At 37.4% G+C, this 19763-nt stretch overlaps 1 long non-coding RNA gene across 1 annotated transcript in view; it reads left to right on the forward strand.

Annotated features, from left to right (window-relative positions):
* The first annotated feature begins 12385 nt into the window (after window positions 1-12385).
* LOC121401442 overlaps window positions 12386-19763 on the forward strand; it is a 102881-nt gene continuing 95503 nt past the window's right edge. Inside the window, exon 1 of the long non-coding RNA XR_005966249.1 lies at window positions 12386-13251. This is a non-coding gene — a long non-coding RNA (uncharacterized LOC121401442). The remainder of the gene's footprint in view (window positions 13252-19763) is intronic.

Raw genomic sequence — 19763 nt, forward strand, 5'->3', positions numbered from 1 at the left:
AGGCTGGTTTTGCTTCCAATAAGCATTAATTATATCTTAGTTTGGTTCAAGGTACTGTTTTATTATTACAGATAAAAGGGAATCATTTTTAAAAATGTGGATTATTTGGAGCTTTCTGGATAATGAGTTTCTGAATAATGGATCCCATACTTGTATAACGAAATTCTACCCAGGCTAGAAAATGTACCGAAGAATCTTAGCTACTGTATGTCTTTGGATTATTTCCTTTGTTTAAATCAGATGCTGAATTTCTGTGCCCTTGGCGCCAAATATAGATTGCAAGCTCTTCTGGGCAGATAATAAATCTTTGTGTAATACTGCATTACTGGATAATAAAAAAAAGCAGATATGTCAGTTATATAGATATGTGTTTGTTGATGTATGAAATGAGTTTATTTTGCAATGTGGCACAAGACCATTTCTACTCCTAGAAGAACATATGTAGCAATAAAGTGCCTTAATGTCTAGTCATTTCATTTAACCTTTCCCTTGGTCACAAACGATTACAGATAATGTGAAGTCCTCAACGATAAAATGATAAAATGATAAAATGATAAAATGGAAGATTTGGTGTTTTAGGGAACAGGCAAATTAAAAAACACAAACATTTAGAAAACCTCAATTTAAAGGGAAACTATAGGCCTACAAAGAATTAGACTAAAAAAATTTTCTTTTCTTCTGTACCATCCAAAACATGCATAACCTCTTAGAAATTAAAAGGTCATATCCCATCTCCCATTTTACTTTTCTGCTCAGTGATAGCACATGATCATACCCCTCTGGCTGCTGTCAATTAGATGAGTTTAGGATTAGATTAATAATTTACTGACCAGAAATGGAAATCATATCTGGCATGACATTTTTTAAATTAAATATAGAAAAAAAATATATGGTTTGAGCTTTAGTAGGCTGATAAAATGTGAGAAGTCTCTTCCTGCAACCCATCTCTTAATGGAAAGTTTCACCTTAACTAACTATTATAGAATGGCTAATTCTAAGCAACTTTTACATTTTTTATTATTTTTAACTTTTTATATTTTTTTTAATTATAAGCCTTCTTCTTCTGACTTTTTCCAGCTTTCAAATAGGGGTCACTGGCCCCATCTAAAATACCAAATGCTTTGTAAGTCTACAAATGTATTTATATTGCTCCATTTTATTACTCATCTTTCTATTCAGGTCCTCTCATATTTAGGGGCAGATTTACAAAATTCGAGTGAAGAATTCGAATGTAAAAAACTTCGAATTTCGAAGTATTTTTTGGGTACTTCGACCATCGAATTGGTTAAATTCGTTCGAATTCTAACGATTTGAACGATTCGAACGATTCGAAGTAAAAATCGTTCGACTATTCGACCATTCGATAATCGAAATACTGTCTCTTTAAAAAATACTTCGACCACCTACTTCGGTAGATAAAACCTACCGAAGTCAATGTTAGCCTATGGGGAAGGTCCCCATAGGCTTGCCTGTGATTTTTTGTTCGAAGGATTTTCCTTCGATCGTTGGATTCAAATCCTTCGAATCGTTCGATTCGAAGGATTTAATCGTTCGATCGAATTCACTCCGAATTCCCGCATTTCACCACCTGCGAATAAATTACAAATAAAATTGGACGTGCGTCTGAATGCCTTTAATGCGGGCATCAAAATTGACGCAGGCATCAAAATTTGTGGTTTGCAAATTTTTCTACGATTTGCAAATTTCACGGGAAATTCGCAAATTATTTGAAGCGAAACAGGACAAATTTGCCCAGAACTACTCATATTCATATTTCATTCTCTTATTCAAATCAATGCATGTTTGCATTGGAAAATATTACTTTCTACATCATACTCCATTTTATCCAAATAATCAAAATTTTTTAAAACTGATTTTCCTTTTCTAGTAGGTGTAAAGTATGAAGATCCTAATTATGGAAAGATCCATTATCCAGAAATACCCAAGGTCCGGGGCATTCTGGATAACAGGTCCCATACCTTTACTCAAAGACTTAAAATATGGAAAGATCCATTATCCAGAAATACCCAAGGTCCGGGGCATTCTGGATAACAGGTCCCATACCTTTACTTAAAGACTTAAAATATGGCGACTATATAAAAAATGTTTTTAGTTCAATGACAAAATTCACATCTTCATAATTCTGAATCAGACTTGTCATAAAGGTAGTTTTCTATGTTAAATAGATGATAAATGGTGTGTTTACAAAAATACTAAGCCAATTCCAATTTGTCAAACAGCTTTACCCTTTAGACTACTTTTGTGATAGCCCCCCACATCTGTGGGTTTTAAAATATTTTCTTTTAGGATGATGATGTTGTTGTGGTAAGGATGAGAAAAAACGGAAGGATGAAGATACGGTTAATTTGTCATAAATTCCCTCCTCAAAAAGAGAGAGGGATATCCCTGCATGGGACAGATATGTCAAAACTAGTGACAGCATAGAGTTAATACCTACTAAAAACATTTATATGACAGTAAAAAGATATTTGCAGCTGTCAGACTCTCTCTTACATCTTTCTTAAATAATGCATACACATCTGTCAGTTCTAAGGGGTTTTACAGAGAAATTGAGATGCTGGGCACAAGACCAATGTTGTATGTGACACCTACAATCAGGGATTCTGCAGAAATCAGAGAATGTTACAAAGTGTAAATGACAAACCACTTGTGCCAAATCCAACTGCTTATCAGAAAGCTACAACATAACCGGAACACGGTAAAGATTTATCTGTCATAGCAAGCCCTACATGCAAACAAAAAGGGGGGTTGTGGGAGCACTCCAAGGCTAACTAAAAATATATTTAAATACAGGTATGAGACCTGTTATCCAGAATGCTCGGGACCTGGGGTTTTCCGGATAATGGATCTTTCCGTAATTTGGGTCTTCCTGCCTTAAGTCTACTAGAAATTCATTTAAACGTTAAATAAACCCAATAGGCTGGTTTTGCTTCCAATAAGGATTAATTATATCTTAGTTGGGATCAAGTACAAGCTGCTGTTTTATTAATACAGAGAAAAAGGAAATCATTTTTAAAAATTTAGATTATTTTGGATAAAATGGAGTCTATGGGAGACAGCCATTCCTTAATTCGGAGCTTTCTGGATATCGGGTTTCCGGATAAGGGACCCTATACCTGTACAATGGAAGTGCTACTGATCTAGTCAAATTAACTACAAAAATAGAGAAAAAGAAGTGGATCACTGCACATTCCCTGGTCCCCTGTCTCATAAGTAATCCAATATCTCTGCAAAATGCATTTATGTACAAAAACAGGGGTTTCTAGTTATGATCATAAAGTTGATACGCCACCATACCATGTCAAGGTAAACCCCATATGGTGGTCACTAACTGTTTACCACTGGTCATAGTATTCAAGGCTGGCACCACCCTGCATGGTAGCATTTCTTAAGATAAGAGACATGAACAGAATAAGGAAATCTATTATTAATCTTTTTCAGGTTTTACTATTTTGTTTAATAAATAACCTTACTTTCCCTTTTATCTGACCACACTCCTGTTTCCCCAGTGGTTCAGTACAGCAAACAATTAAGGCAGTAGCTGGGGCCATTTATGGAGTATATTCTGTAAAAAAAAAAAAAAAAAAACATACTCCAGTTGGTTTATTGGTAATAACTAGACATATAGTGGGTAAAAGTTCTAGAGCAGAAAGCGGCTATAGACACGTTATATAGTCTGTTACAAATTTCATTAATAAAAGAAAGCTAAAAAGTGACTAATTGGAGAGGATTCTCATATTACTTAATTTGTTCTGTTTGCTTCTCATAAATCCAAGCTGTTGGTAAGTTGAGCATTGTTGGGGATGTAGTTTTAATAAGCAACACGTTTATAGCGAGAAAAAAAAGGATTCTGTTAGCAGAAACCTAATAAGTATTTTCTCTTATACTTGTACCAATTAGAACACACAGGAAAGGCAACATGGAGCATTTTTGCAGCAGATATATTTGTACTGCAATACAGTAAAATCCAGTATGTTGTATATTTAAAAGAGAAGGGAAGTATTTTTTAGCTTGGGGGTGTCAAATTTAGGCACCCCCAAGTTATTGTATTTACTTACCTGACACCACAGGCCGGTGCTTCTATCAGCAGAAAAACTGCCCTGGCCGGGGTTATTCCAGCGAGCTTCACGGAGCGATCTTCTTCCTGCTTCTTCTTTCTTCTTGTTGCTGCACATGCACAATAGAAAATGACGGATAATTCATTCTACTGCTCACGCGTGTGGCCCGGGAAATTTGAAGAACGAAGAAGTAATGAAGAAGATCGATCCGCCTCCCCGCCGTGCATTTGTGCACAGACGTGTTGCACAAACTATGTTTTTTTCATCTGATCAAGACTGGAAGGAGCCGGTAAATTGAAGGATCTGGGAGCGGATCTGGGCCAGCACAAGAGCCGGTGTCCCACAGGCCCAGTCCGAACCTGTGAATGAATGATATAAATATAAATTTAAATGTAAATTATATTGTTATCAAGGATAGGCACATACAGTATATGGCGCTACAGAAAGAACTTTAGGTATGAGCATGTGTATCTATAGGCTCTGTGTATCCTTGATGGTAAATAGAAAATGAGGGTGAGATTCTAGTAGTATATACAGATATTTTTATTAATTCTGTAAAGGGCAAAAGATGCCAAAGCATTTAGATAAAACTCACTCAAAATATTTTTGTCATGGGGCCGATTAACAAAAAATTGGATTTCCTTTTTTTTCTTAAATCATATCTCTAAAAAAATTGTGTTTATTAAAAAAAATTCCCTAAAACTGTAAAAATTCAAGAATTATTAATGAGGTTATTTACTAAACCTCACTTTTTTCTGGTCAGGGTTTTTTGGGCAAAAACTGCATTTTCTGTGGAAAAAACCCTCAAATTTGTCAAGATTTATTATACTCTGATGCTGCAAAAAGCCTGAATCTGAAGATCTGCCATCTCAAAACTGTTGAGGTTATGTATAAGTCAATGGGAGATATCCTTTTTACAAATTGAAGATATGATCTGCTCTGGGTTTTGTCTGATTATTAAAAAAAATTGGGGGTTTCAGGCTATAACCTGAAAAAATTGAGCGTCAAAACCCGAAACATTCTATTGATTTGGCGTTTCACATGGTTTTATTGAGTTTTTTTCCTGAACCGAGTTTTTCAAGTTATTCTGTTGATAAATAGGATGAAGTAGCGAATGGAAGTTTGGTAGAGCTTGGTTTAATAGAAAGACGAGATAAATTCAAGTTTTGGTAATTAACCCTCTAAGGGGCAGATTTATCAAGGGTCGAAGTGAATTAGTGAATTTTCGAAGTTAAAAAATTTGAAATTCGAAGTAATTTGTTGGATACTTCGACCATCGAATAGGATACTACGACTTCGAATGGGGACCTTCTACAACCATTTTCTAAGTCTTTACACATTGAAGGAAAATCGTTCGATTGTATGCTAAAATTGTTCTTATATAAGAAAGATTTATCTCCACTGTTATGTTCCTACTTCAATAGCATAAATTCTACCCAAGGGTTTCCCAAACAAGCTAAAGAAGCTTATATTATAATTATTGCAAAACCTCACAAAGACCCACAATTATGCGCCAGCTATAGACCAATTTCATTAATAAACATAGATCTAAAAATATATGCTAAGATACTTGCAAATAGACTGAAAAAATACCTACAAGGAATAATTCATATAGATCAAACAGGCTTTATACCTGAAAGAGAAGGAAAAGACAATTATATAAAGTAATATCATTAATCCATCTAGCTAAAAAAGATAAATATCCCGCATTAATACTTACCACAGATGCCGAGAAGGCATTTGATAGGGTGTCCTGGACCTTTTTGGAACGTGTAATGAAAGGGTTTAGTCTTGGATCAGGTATAATAGAATGTATACTAGCTTTATATTAAGAACCTTATGCAAGAGTTAGAGTCAATGGATCGTTATCGTCTCCAATTTATATACACAATGGTACCAGACAAGGATGCCCTCTGTCTCCCTTACTTTTTGTCATGGTGATGGAGATTCTGTTATCCCATATAAGGATGGATCCCAATATTTCAGGAATTAAGGTGAAAAATAAGGAATATAAAATTGCTGCTTTTGCAGATGATCTGTTAATGTTTATAACAAATCCTATAAGATCTCTCCCCAACCTTCTTCGACTGAACTACACCAATCAGAAATTCTTAATATAAACATTAAAAATACTATAAAGAACACATTGGAACAGAGCTTTCCGTTTAGATGGACAAAATACTATGAAAGCTATCTTGTTATAAAAATTACAGCCCAACTGGGTGAATCATACCAAATCAACTATGGTCCTGTATTCAATTCTATGCAACAAACAATAGAGTCATGGAGAAAATGAAATCTATCCTGGATGGGTAGAATTCAGGCTATAAAGATGGTACTAATGCCAAAATGGGTATATTATATGCAGACTTTACCAATATTACTCCCAGCCTCCTATTTTCGCAACATAAAAACTCTGTTAAATAAATTTGTTTGGCCAGAGAAGCCCCACAGAATACAACGCAATGTACTGGTTCTACCCAAGGACAGGGGTGGAGTAGCTCTTCCTGATGCCTATATGTACTATCTGTCAATACACTTAACCCGTATAAATGCATGGGCATACCAATTGAAAAGCAAAGATTGGTTGGAATTAGAAAGATCCATAGTGGATATACCATTAAAGAGCTTTTTGTGGTCAAGACCAGGAGAGATCCCAAAAAGTAATTATGGAACACCCATTTATTGGGCCGTCGTTTAAAGTCTGGTTTAGCACTAGGGATAAAAGCTCTCTTATCAAATTTCCCTATATACTTCAGCTTCAGTAAATTATACTTCATAATTTACTGTTTAAGCCTAGTCTAGAATCGGGGTTATTCAAGAGATGGCAGTTCAGTTTGGGCAGACCTACAAAACAAAAATAACTGACTTTATAAGCTGTAATAAAGTGATCCTGCTTGCTGATCTACAAAAAAGTTGGGGGGCTCATCCACTAGATAGCTGGAATTACAATCAAGTAACCTGTTATATCCAAAAGTTAAAGGAAGTGGACTGGAGTAGACCAATGACAGTTTGGGAAAATATGTTTAAACAAGCGGACGCTATTACTAAACCTATTTCGAGGTTTTATGGATTATTACTATATAATTGTGTTCGCCCAGGACATCTTTCACAGAAAGAATGGGAAAGAGAACTTAACTGCATAATCCCGTTGTCTCTGTGGGAGAGGTCTCTGGCTTTAATTCATAAAACCTCTTGCGCAATGAGAACTAGAGAAATTAATTATAATCTATTCACTAGGTGGCACTACACACCGGTAAAATTAAAGGAAATGTATTCAAACAGTTCGGACAAGTGCTGGAGATGCGACCAGGATAGAGGTACACATGCCCATATCTGGCTCACCTGTCCCAAGATAAAACCATTTTGGCAAAGGATTTTAAATGTCATAAAAATAGTCACTGGCATAACGGTTAAGGAATCAGATTCACCTCTAATATTGCTCAATATGGTAATAGAAGAAGAATAGCTTATTAATAGACTTACTTGCCATACAACTGATTAATGAAGCAAAAACTCTGATCCCAAGAAATTAGAAAAAACCATTACCTCCAACACATAACGATTGGAAGACCTTGGTCGAGGAGAATAGGAAATTAGAAGAGATCACTCATATAAGATATGACACAAGTGACAGATATTGGGATATATGGGAACCATGGATATCATATATAAAATAGAATATCCATATGGAATGGACAGGTGTTTTGAAAGTAGGTGTCTATGAGATAAGAGATGAAACTTATACGGGTTACAGAGCTATTATTAGGGCATTTCAAAGCTGTAATTAACTATACTGCTGGGCCACAAATCCTTATTTAAGACATTTATTTTAATATGGATTTTCTATCTTTTGTCTTTTTTTTTTGGTTTATGCAATTATATTCCCTACCCCAAACCCTTCCCTTTCTTGCCTTTTGTACCCCCTTTCCCTTTTAAAGTTGTTCAAAATAATATAAAGAAATGTAAAAAAAAATAAAATCGTTTTTATTACATACACTACACATGTTTACAAAAGCCATTTGGTGGCAAACTTTGCGAGGAAGTCGCTAGAGCCTGTAGTCGGTTAAAAAGGGCACAAACGGTTGCAAAATAATGCAGTGGTCTTTGTGAATGCTTTTTGTGCTACCAAAACATATTTCATTATCGTGGTTTCAAAAATCTCTAATACTCAGGACCTGGGGTTTTCTGGATAAGGAATCTTTCTGTAATTTGGATCTTTAAACCTTAAGTAAAAAATCATTTAAACATTAATTAAACCCAATAGGATTGTTTTGTCTCAAATATAAATTGATTATATCTTAGTTTGGATCAAGTACAAGGTACTGTTTTATTATTGCAGAGAAAAAGGAAATCATTATTTAAAATTGGAATTATTTGATTGAAATAAAGAACATTAAAATGAATTACCCCCAAAATATGTAAACTTTGAAAAAAGAAAAATAACCACTTTGACCAGGTTGTGAGTCAGTTCAGCCTGCAGCCTGTCCATTAGACTCCTTTATGGGGTCCAGGGAAAACTGCAGGGGATTGATGCCCATTTGCTATATTTGCATAGTTCAGGTATTTGTTGTGTGACACTTTTTTTATTGTTTTACCACAATATATCACCCAGTCTGCCCCACGTTGTGCTTCAGGAGAGCTGGTTGCCATCAGAGCAGATGCTCTTTGAGCTTTACAGAAGTGTCTCAGTTTTATCTAAGAGTTGCACGTCTCAGGCAAAGCATATGTGTGGCACGATATTTAAAAAAGATTTACAGAGAGCCTGCGGAAAGGGCACCAAGTGAATGTATAATAGAGAGATAAATGGATTTGTGAGAAGCAACAGTGGAAAAATAAAATTCGGGGAAATGAAATAAATTGCACAAAGCACAAATTTCAAGCAAAAACTGAAAAGAAATATCTAGAGATTCATAGGCAGGCAAAGTAAAATATACATGAATTATGCACTCTGTGATACAGTTTTCATATTCATAAAAATATATATATTCCCAAACATGTAAAGATATACAGTTGGAGATGCTGAAGAAGACAATACATTTATGAAGTTTGTGATTTGAAGCTTCATTCAGGACTCTGTGCAAGCAGTGAATTCTGGGAATCCACATGTACTTTGCAAACAACTTTCTTGTTCTTCAGTTTTTTCCACTGTTAAGGCTACTCGGTAAGGCTCTCAGCTTTTATACAGAAATATGTATGAAGTGATGGATGGGGTTTATGTTTTAATAACGGACATTCTCATGTGATAATTATGGGGATTATAAAATATTTAGAGTGGATCTCTGCAGGTAGATCCAATTCTTCTTAAGGAGCCCCTGAGGCAGCTCCTGCTATTCCTCCCCAGCGCTTACCTTTCCTGCGCTGGAGGTGGCCGCATCACTAGTTAAAAGAGTGCAGTTGCAGTCACTTGCACTATAAAAGCTGAATTTCCAGTTTAAAAAACAGAAATTTGGCTCTTAAAAGTACCAGAAGAGGTTGTTTTTCTTTTTGCTGCTCCTGGTACCCTGCTTTGCTTTGGCATTTGAAGTTAGTTTTTCAACTCACGTCATTGGTGCTGCGGCCCGACTTGCAGGATAATAGTGGGTCTCTCTTCTCCCTTAGTTAATCAGGCAACACAATAATTATCACACTCAACAGAGTTCCTAAAGTTTTTTGGCCCCTTGGGGCATTGCACTGGTGATACTGTGGATAAAGTTGTGAGTTTGATTCTCCCTTCTTCCAAAAGCTGGCTCTATTCTTGGTTCTTTATAATGGAGTGGATCATAACAAATATTCCAAAATTAGCCATGGTCAGCTAAGCACTTTGGTTTTCTGCTGCTTTCCTCATCAGTGGTTTGTTGACAGTTGTCTTGGTTCTCCTAAAGGAGCACTTGAATCCAAATCTTCTGCATTGTGCAACAACCAGCTGGCAGTTGAAGTGTTGAATAGTGATGGGCGAATTTATTCGCCAGGTGCAAAAAATTCGGTTACGAAAATTTGCTGGCGAAAATTCGCCGGCATCAAAAACGAGACGCTGGCGCAGTTTAGCGGATTTTTCACCATTTCGCGAATTTCGTGGGATATTCTCGAATTTTTCAGCGAAGCGAAACGGCGCAAATTCACCCATCACTAGACTGTTGAAAGGAGCTGCTTTTTAGATTAAGGTCCATATAGTTGCATCAGCCAGCAAATTTGCCGTGCCACACATAAAACATCCACGGAGTAGTACTTTTGGGATTACATTTCAATACAGTTTAATTCTGGCAAATTTGCTCATCTGCATACACCTACACTATATTTTTCTATATACATCACTATACTGCAGCTTTTTGTAAACTGTGGAAATGGAGTTTTATCTTGTATCTGCCCAATAACTCTCATTTGTTTTCATTTAGTACTTGCCATAGCTATCTCAAACTCACATTTGTGTCTCATTCCTCAATGAGCAAGAGATATTTTTTACAACCCCACCAATTAGTTCTAGTGGGTTTTATTTAATTTTGAAAACTCTATCCTTTCCTACACAGCCTGCTTGCTTTGACAAATTAATTGCTTAATGAGTCAATCAGGGTCTGGTTTTTCAAAACAGCTGCAAATAAATTCAGGCGCAGCATAGGGAATGGCACTCATGTCAGGGGGATGGCACTAGTGCTAACATTTCACAAGTGCTAGGCAGTTAAACAAGGCAAAAGGAAAATGTTAAGAAATATATTCTTCAAAAACCCCATTTTGGGGGCTTATTGTTCATTCCTGGCTGCCCTTATGGTACCATCCTTGGGCATGCATCTCTTTTCAGTATAACCCTAGCATCCCAGGGCCACCACATTGCATGGTGGTACAGCGTGATCACTTTCCAGTCCATGGGGTGGCTGTTAACTTGTTGGATGGGGTCTCTGCAGGTGTGGAGATCAATTTCTGGTCTGACGAGAGAGTCCTGATTTGGGGGTGAGGGACTCTTCCTTGACAGGTAGCAATGGCACTTGTCTTTCCAGGCTGATGACAGAACCTTTATGGAGTTGGGACCTGACTTCCTTTCAGATGGCAATGGTGGGGGCACGTTTTCCAGTCGATAACAGAGATTTAACTTTTTCAAGTAGCTGGACTGGCAAGAATTGAACTCTGGATGTTGCGCACCACAGGCAGTTGCTTTAACCACTAGGCCAACTGTTTGACCCATTTTGGGACAGAACCAAATGTTCTGTTTTTAACGCAAAATGGGTCAAACAGTTGGCCTAGTGGTTTAAGCAACTGCCTGTGGTGCGCAACATCCAGAGTTCAATTCTTGCCAGTCCAGCTACTTAGTTACATAGTTAATGTAACTATGTAACTAAGTAGCTGGACTGGCAAGAATTGAACTCCGGATGTTGCGCACCACAGGCAGTTGCCTTAACCACTAGGCCAACTGTTTGACCCATTTTGGGACAGAACCAAATGTTCTGTTTTTAACGCAAGGGTCAAAGGTTGCAGTAGTAAAGAATGCTCTGTGCTAGAAAGCAGCACCTGACACAAATATTTCCAAATAACCCAAAGGTAGCTAAATGCTTAGGTGCAAAGGGAAAAGGTTGCAAGATCAATTCTCCACCCCATCTGTGGCTTTCAGGAAAATTTCTTTATAAATTAGCACAAAACACCAAATATTCCAAAATTAGGCAAGTTCATCAAAGAGCATTGGTGGCATTGGTGGTAAAGTGCTGGCGTTGTATGGAGAAGACTGAGAGTTTGAATCCCGCTTCTTCCATCATCTGTAGATTGCTGGTGCTTTCTTGGTTCTTTATAAAGGAGCACAGAGCACCAAATATAAGCCAGAGACTATCAAGTGCTTTGGTTGGTTAAAGCCCCAGCCTGTTAAGGAGAACATTATGAGTTTGATTCCCCCTTCTTTCAAAAGCTGACTCTATTCCTGGTTCTTTATAATAGAGTGGATGACACCAAAAATTCCAAAAGTAGTCTTAGTCGGCTAAACATTTTGGTGGCAGAGGCCTTAGAGTGATGGATTGATATGGAGAAGCTTGAGCTTCAGCTCATACTGCTTTCTTAATCAGTGGTTTGCTGACAGTTTCAGATCAAGGAGCATCTGAATCCAAATCTTCTGCCATTTGCTGCAACCAGCTGGATGTTGAAGTGGTGAAAGAAGCTGCTTTTTAAGAAGGTGGTCCATATAGTAGCATCAGCCAGCAAATTTAGCCACAGGTAAAACTTCCAGGGTGTAGTGCTTGTAGAATTACATTTCCATGCTAAACAAGTGGTTTTTATGAAATTTCTGAAAATCACCACAAAGCTTTCACTTTACCCTATTACATAACCCAGATTTCATAAGGTACCAACACGCAATATTTAAATTAAGCATGTCAGGGGTCTGCTGAACACTTTGATGCCCAATATGCATAGATTTACCAGCCTATGTGATGTCCAGAGACCCCCAAATGAAAAGAGCCCAATTTGTCAGGAAAAAAAAACATGATGCAGTTAAAAAAAACCGAATACAACTGTTATTGTGTTCATCTGCAAGATCATGTGGGCCTCCAATCTAAGTGTTCAGTTACAAGTCTCTGATTGCCTTTAGCAGAGGTATGCTCTAAATCATTAATTTGGCCATTTAATACAAAAGATATTAGCATCCATGGTACATCACATTAAAACCTGCAGTTGGACCATAGTACATGAGTACTACTTCTCCTTACCATAGTTGAGCTGGAAATGAAGAGGAGCCTAAGCTGTTCATGTCCTTCTAGCCTTCCTACAACTTCATGCTTGTGATCACCCTGTTTCCTCTCCTTGCCATGGCTCCACTCCTTATAATACAAGTTCAGAGCTGCCACAGTTAGTCTGTTAGGTAAATATAATTTTGTTTATACACATATATGCCAGAACATATGTTTACAATTTTTTTTTGTACTCTCATTTCAAAGCAGTTTCAGGTAAAGAAATAAAAAGGGGTATAGTAACCCTAAGCAACCGATTAGATGCTTGCTTTCAAAATGCCTTTTTCTCTTCAATGCAAATCTTTTGAACGCAAAAAAGCAACATTTCATTCTGTTGTTTTCTTTGCAGAACAGATACTGATGTGTGTGATGTGCTGCAGGGGACACTGGATGGCAGTGGTATTCTCCAGAGGATAACTGTTACCGGCTTACAGCCTTTTTACCTTGCTTCCATTGTTTACAATATTATCACTTTTGCATTTCACTGCCAGGTAAGGACACGTTAACCAATGCTTTCAAATAATGGGACAAAGCTAATTATTTTTTGATTGCGCCATTGCTTTTATTTTAGGGGATCATTCATAGGGTCCTGGAATGAGATTAGAAAGAAAGAACTCTTTTCCGATCCTCGTTTTCTTTTGATACTCTTTTGTATAGCTGGCCACCTGTTTCACATATTGGTGAAAATGATACGTTAGTAATATATTTGTCTTTGCTGAAAAGGTGTAAAGAGCTACAGTATGAATTTTTTTAGCATTCCTCAAATGACTCTTCAACTTACACCACCCGATACCTGGCAATAACCCATTTAGGACATTGGGAGAAATTCAAGCATGAAAAGTTGTATATGATGCTTTGTAAAAAGTGGTGCCACTCAGCACTGGTTTTAAGGCAACTGTTTTTCAAGGTAACACCTCTTTCTACTCACTTGGATACACATCGACATTAAATATTTATGCAGCTTTTTGAATACAGACAATAATTTGGTAATGTTCCATTTCTGTGTGTGTCAGGTGGAGACCAACATATCAACATGCTGAACACATTTGATTTTCAGGAGTTCTAAGCAATGGAATTTAAGGTTACACTCAACCTCAAAGGGTTGATATGCCTCATTAATTGGCAAATATATTTTCGGTGCTCACAAACTATACCTGTTCAAATAAGCAATCTTCATGCCATATTTATTACATTGTGCTCTCTCTGTTCACTCAGCATTTTACACTTTACTGTAGAAAACATAATAATATTAAAAAAAACTTTCAAATGAAATAATCTTTGTTTGGCTCAGCTTTGTCCCAAGAGATCTTTTTTTGCTTTCAACTATCACACGTTCCTCCCTTACCCACCCTGCCCTCTATCTTGTGTTCTAATTTAGCGTTTACCCTTAATCTTTGTTTATTCCTATCTTTTATACATCACTTCTTTTACTCTGTCCTTGTTTCTCTAGCATGCTGTAATTCCCTTCATTTTTCACTGTAGCTAATTAAAGCCTTTGACTCCAATGGCAGCTCTGTGTTTCTCTTACCGCATTGCACAGAATGGATTTAGCCGCAGCCGTGGGCAAGAATTATTTAAAAACATTTTTTAAAACAAGGTCTATTCTGTTCTTTGCAAAAGAGCTGATAACATAGACCAGTCACAGTATTTATTTATGTTGTCTCAAGAGTATGAAACCCGAGGAATACAAATAATCCCTGGCACCCACATTTTGCTAAAATTTGTCCAATGCACTCTTGAATCTGAGTGCAAATTTACCAAGGCATACGGCTTCATCACAATTGACTGAGGTTTCCTAACAAATCCATATATTTTTTTCTTTAGGATTGTGCACAGTCTAAAAGGATATAAAGGGATATCTGTTGCACTTTTCAGAGACTTGTCTTGCTGTGAGTAATTCTTTGCAAATCCACTGCTAAATTTCATTTTTCATTTTCCCAACTCATTTGCACAAGAAACAGCCTCCAGTTCTTTTTAACTTTATAGAAAAATATGTTACCTATGGTGTTACTTTTTTTTTAGGATATGGTTTACAGACTACTCCAAATACTAGAAAGAATGAAATCTTTTTGCACAGAAATAGAATTATATAAAATAGTATCCCCTGATTTTGATGATATAAAGCGAGTAAAGCTTTGCGATACAGGGTGCATCGATAAAAACATGTCTATATAAGAACTTTAGACCGCTATCATGCTGGAATTGTAGGAAAAAAAACAAAACATGGCACAGAGGATAAAAAACATGGCAACTTGCACGAAATATTGCCCACTGCACTTGCACTCACAAATGAGCCCTAAAATCTGTTTAAATAAATTGGTGGGACACTGTTACCTACAGTACCCGAGATACATGCCTACATATTGTTTACTCCATCTGTAGCTTGCTTCCATAAAATTCTGAATTTCATCCACATGTTAATATAGATTTAAAATGCATATGGCTACATAGTTCTAGTTAGTAAGGGAATCCACATATGCCTCACAGTGCCCCAGGATTTCATAACACAGTGACCCCAGGATTTCATAACACAGTGACCACAGTATTTTGAAACAAAAAAGCTCTGATCAGTATATGACACAGTAACCACAGTGTTTGCTTGCACCCTAGCATTTCAAGACACATTGGCAACAACAACATATTAGACAAGCTAGAATTAAAGGCATAAAGAAAAACAAAAATGAAAATGGATAGCTGTGGTATTGTAAGATAAAGAGTGTGATACAATTCAGAGAACAAAAAGAAGTGGAGGGAAAGCACCCTGACTCATCCTAGTCCACTTCCACCATTGGAAGTACAGTGCTCATTGTCAATAATCTGGGAAGCCGGTTACCCCCAAAAAATGTTACACTCCTTTGCAGCCTATCACCCTGATAAAAGCAAAAGACGCCAGCGTTTTTTGGGACTTGAAACTTTTCAATCTACTCCTATCCTAATCTATTCCTGTCTACTCTATTGCACGTCCCCTGGTCTGAGGTGGTGAAGGCAAGTCTGGCGCAAGAGTTAACGTTCAGTAAAATCCGCATCTTAGTGAATTTGCGTAGTTACTTCCATTCGCCAGAGCGCAAATTCGCCAGAGCGCAAATTCGCCTGGCGTTAGTGAGCGAGGTACCGCCAGTGAAGTTCTGAAACGACGTCACGCTGGCGAATTTTCACCAGCGTTAAGTCAATTCATCCTTTACTAAATTTGCCTCTATGGGGTATATTTATCAAAGAGTGAAGTTAGAGGTTGCCACAGTCCTCTAGAGTGAAATTCCATCACTCTCTATTCATTTATATGGAATTCTGAAAGGCATATTTATCAAAGGATGAACTTTCACCTATTGACAATTACTTAAAAATCCCATAGAAATGAATGGAGAGTGGCGGAATTTCAATCTAGAGGACTGTGGCGATCTCTAACTTCACTTTTTTGATAAACATACCCCTGTGCCTTTTGTCTCATATTATTTCCTTTCAAATAATGAGCTATTGTCCCTTTAAGAGCCGCAGATCACAGAATCGATGGCCCTGACACGGAATTACCAGTGTGACAGTGCTGTAGATACGTTTATTATTAGCTACGTTTCTGCTTTACAATGGGTAGACTGCATTGCCTAGCAACACATACTTTGACAGGGGTGCTTGCCATTAATTCATTAATCATGCCTAGGGCCATGTTGGGGAGCCTCGTATTGTATATTTAATACTTTCTGTTCCAACCAGATGACGTGTTACAGTATATAAATGTCAAGGTTGGCACCCTAAATTCAGAACCGATGCTAAGCACCTTGTTCTCGGCTCTTGCTTCCGCCTTTAACAGATGCCTTTCATTTCAGGAGGAGCCCTCGGCTAATCGGATGCCGCCAGGTCTTATTAAGAGAGGTGCAAAGCGAGGGGTTCTGAACAAGCTAAGGGGCACAACTGTAAATCAGAGTCTTTTAGGCAGAGGGTCACGGTACAAGGTGTAGACAGAATCGTAGTCAGATCAGGCCGGGTCGGGGCAGGCAGAATACAAAACGGAGTCAGGCAGGCAAGGGTCAAACCAGGAGATCAATCAGCTGGGATATAGAATAAGCAAAGTCGGATATCAGGCAGGGGTCAGGATAGAGAAGTCATAATCGTCAAAAAGCCAGGCAAGGGTCACAACAGGAATCAGAATTCAGAAGCTTCAACAGCACAGAAACCACCAGGAAACTCACTAGGAGAAAACCTATAACGGGCAATGATTCACACCTGGAAGGCCCCTTTTAAACATTTGAATCTCACGCCAATGCACGCTGGCGTCAATAAGCCAGCACGCCTGCGCCTTTAAATTACGTAGAGGCGCGCCCTAAGTAACCGGCGCCTGAGGCAGTGAGGACCGGCACGGCGGGCGTCCCCCCCGAGAGGGTGGCAGGCGTCCCCCCCACTAGACCACCATGGTATGTTATTACAATATGGTAAAATTGGGAATCAGAATATCATGACTTTATTATTACATTTATTGAGAAAAATAAAATGTTGCTGGCCTTTTTAATCAGACTGCAGTGCATATTTATTTCAGACCATTGCTTATCCCTTCTCATCTATTGCTCCCATTCACTCGCCTCGCAAAGACAAGCAAAGTGCCAGAAGACCATATTGAACTGAGCAACTGGCAGTAAGAGCCTGCTATGATTCTCAGGAAACACGCACAGCTGGGAAAGCATTTAGACACAATTAAACCTTATTATGAGCAAACAGACAATGTAAACAAACATAAAACAGACACACAGGTGAATCAAAATACAAAAACTCACGGCCAAAATATCCCACTTGTTCGCCGCTGGACTGGATTATTCTTCACTGAAACAAACACAATATTCCCTGTTAGACAGGGAGTTTAAGCAGAACAAATATTTTGGATGGAAGCTCGGATGTGAAAGCTCAGTGGTGATTAATGGTGTTGAACTAAAGCAGCAGCCTGTGATCAGATGATACGTATATATATATATATATATATATATATATATATATATATATATATATATATATATATATATATATATATATATATATATTGCTGATTTATTAATTCCACTTCTTTCCTTTATATTAGTGCTAAATATGGCCAGGGATTCTGTTCCCGTCAGGCAACTGTCTCCGACCAACCTTTCCATTAAAGATTTCAGACCACTGCTTCCATTTCACATTTAATTACAGCCATCCACTTTCGCTCGATTGTTTCTTCAATATTAATGGGTTTTTGTGGGAATCGTAGAAGGTGATATGCAGTCCCGTTGATGGGCAGCGATAGTTGTAAGCGGCGGCAGAGAATAAATGCTCGGTTTGCTTGGAATATTTTAACATGCTGGAAACAGATTAGGGTAAATAATGATGGTTATTTCGAAAGACAAAGAAGCATGTCTATAGCTGTTTTTAGGTTGGGGAAACCCAAGGCTTCATTATTTACACCCAAGGTCCTGTTGTTCAGCATTTGTTTCCCTGTCTCAGTTTGGGGAAAAGGCTGCAGTGGTAACACTGAATATCAAGACAACAAGTATGGGATCCATTATCTGGAAAACCATTATCCAAAAAAAGCTCTGAATTACAGGAAGGCAGTCTCCCATAGACTCCATATTAATCAAATAAATCATATTTTTGATAATGATTCCTTTTTTCTCTGTTATAATAAAAAAGTGCCTTGTACTTGGTACTTGGAATTCTTATTGGCGGCAAAACAAAGCCATTGGTTGGGGATCACTGCTGCAATTGAATAATCGTGTTTGTTAAACTTTGCAAATCTAGCAATAGTTGGTATTAGTGAGGGTCTAAATTCAGGTGAAAAAAAAATTGTTGCACGTTTTTTTTTTAATGCGTGTGCCAATTTTGACAAGCGTCAAAATTATTCAGACACCCATTGACTTTAATGCATTCGGACAAAATAGTCACTCGCACCAAAATTATTTTGACGCCTATTGACGTTTTCACTAGTTGGTATAGCTATGGGATTAGTTATCTGGAAACCTTTTATCCACAAAGCTCCAAATTTATGGAAAGGAAGTCTCCCATAGGCTCCATTTTATCCAAATAATCAAATTTTTTTTAAAATTATTTCCTTTTTCTCTGTAATAATAAAGCAGTACCTTGGGTTTATTTAATGTTTACATGATTTTCTAGTAGACTTTAGTTATGAAGATCAAAATTACAGAAAGATCCATTATTCGGAATACCCCTGGTCTTGAGCATTTCGATAACAGGTCCCATACCTGTATTGGGAAAAGGCTATAAAGGAAGGGTTGTTTTCTCATTTGATACAGTGATACACCCAAGTAGAAAGCAAATGATAATATTCATGGAATGAGGTTGGTGGTCGCATTCTCTTCCTGTGGTTTTTTTTTTAACCCACACGGGACATGGACTAATATAAAGCATTTGTGGTGCTAGAAAACCCAGAAAGGTAATTAATATGATACATGTGATAAACATGTGCAAAGCCAAGGGGTATAACAAAAGGCTTAGCAGAAGCAGTTAAGAAAAGGTGCTCAGAGTTTCATAAATAAGTAGAAGGAGTTTATTTGACAGGCAAACAAGCCAAAATTAAATGAAATTATTAGTAATCACTGGAAAAATGCACAAAAAATCATATTACTCATGGAAAAAAAACACAAGCAAATTTAATTAAATACTGATATTTGGAGGTTGACCTTCTGTAAACAATTTCTGATTAGGTTATTTCTGCTTGCAACCATTTGCTTTTCCACTCCCATATCCCTTCATGATGAGGAACCCACAAAATGGTCAACTGGAATTCAAAACGAGTGGAATCAGTGTGAAATTGATTGATCCAAAAAAAAGGCTATTTTCAGAAGGTACTGTACTACTGACATATTCATACATGAAATCAATATTATGGGACGGAAAAGTGTTAGCTAGGATTAGTGAGGTAAAGGCCTACGGTCACAGGTCTGGACTGGGAGTCAAAATAGGCCCTGGCATTACAAGTACACAGAGGCCCAAATAGTCCTCCACCAGCCCACTAAATAGTGACTGTCTATGGGAC

This window comes from Xenopus laevis, chromosome 3L (genome assembly GCF_017654675.1).
Source record: "Xenopus laevis strain J_2021 chromosome 3L, Xenopus_laevis_v10.1, whole genome shotgun sequence".
NCBI lineage: Eukaryota > Metazoa > Chordata > Amphibia > Anura > Pipidae > Xenopus > Xenopus laevis.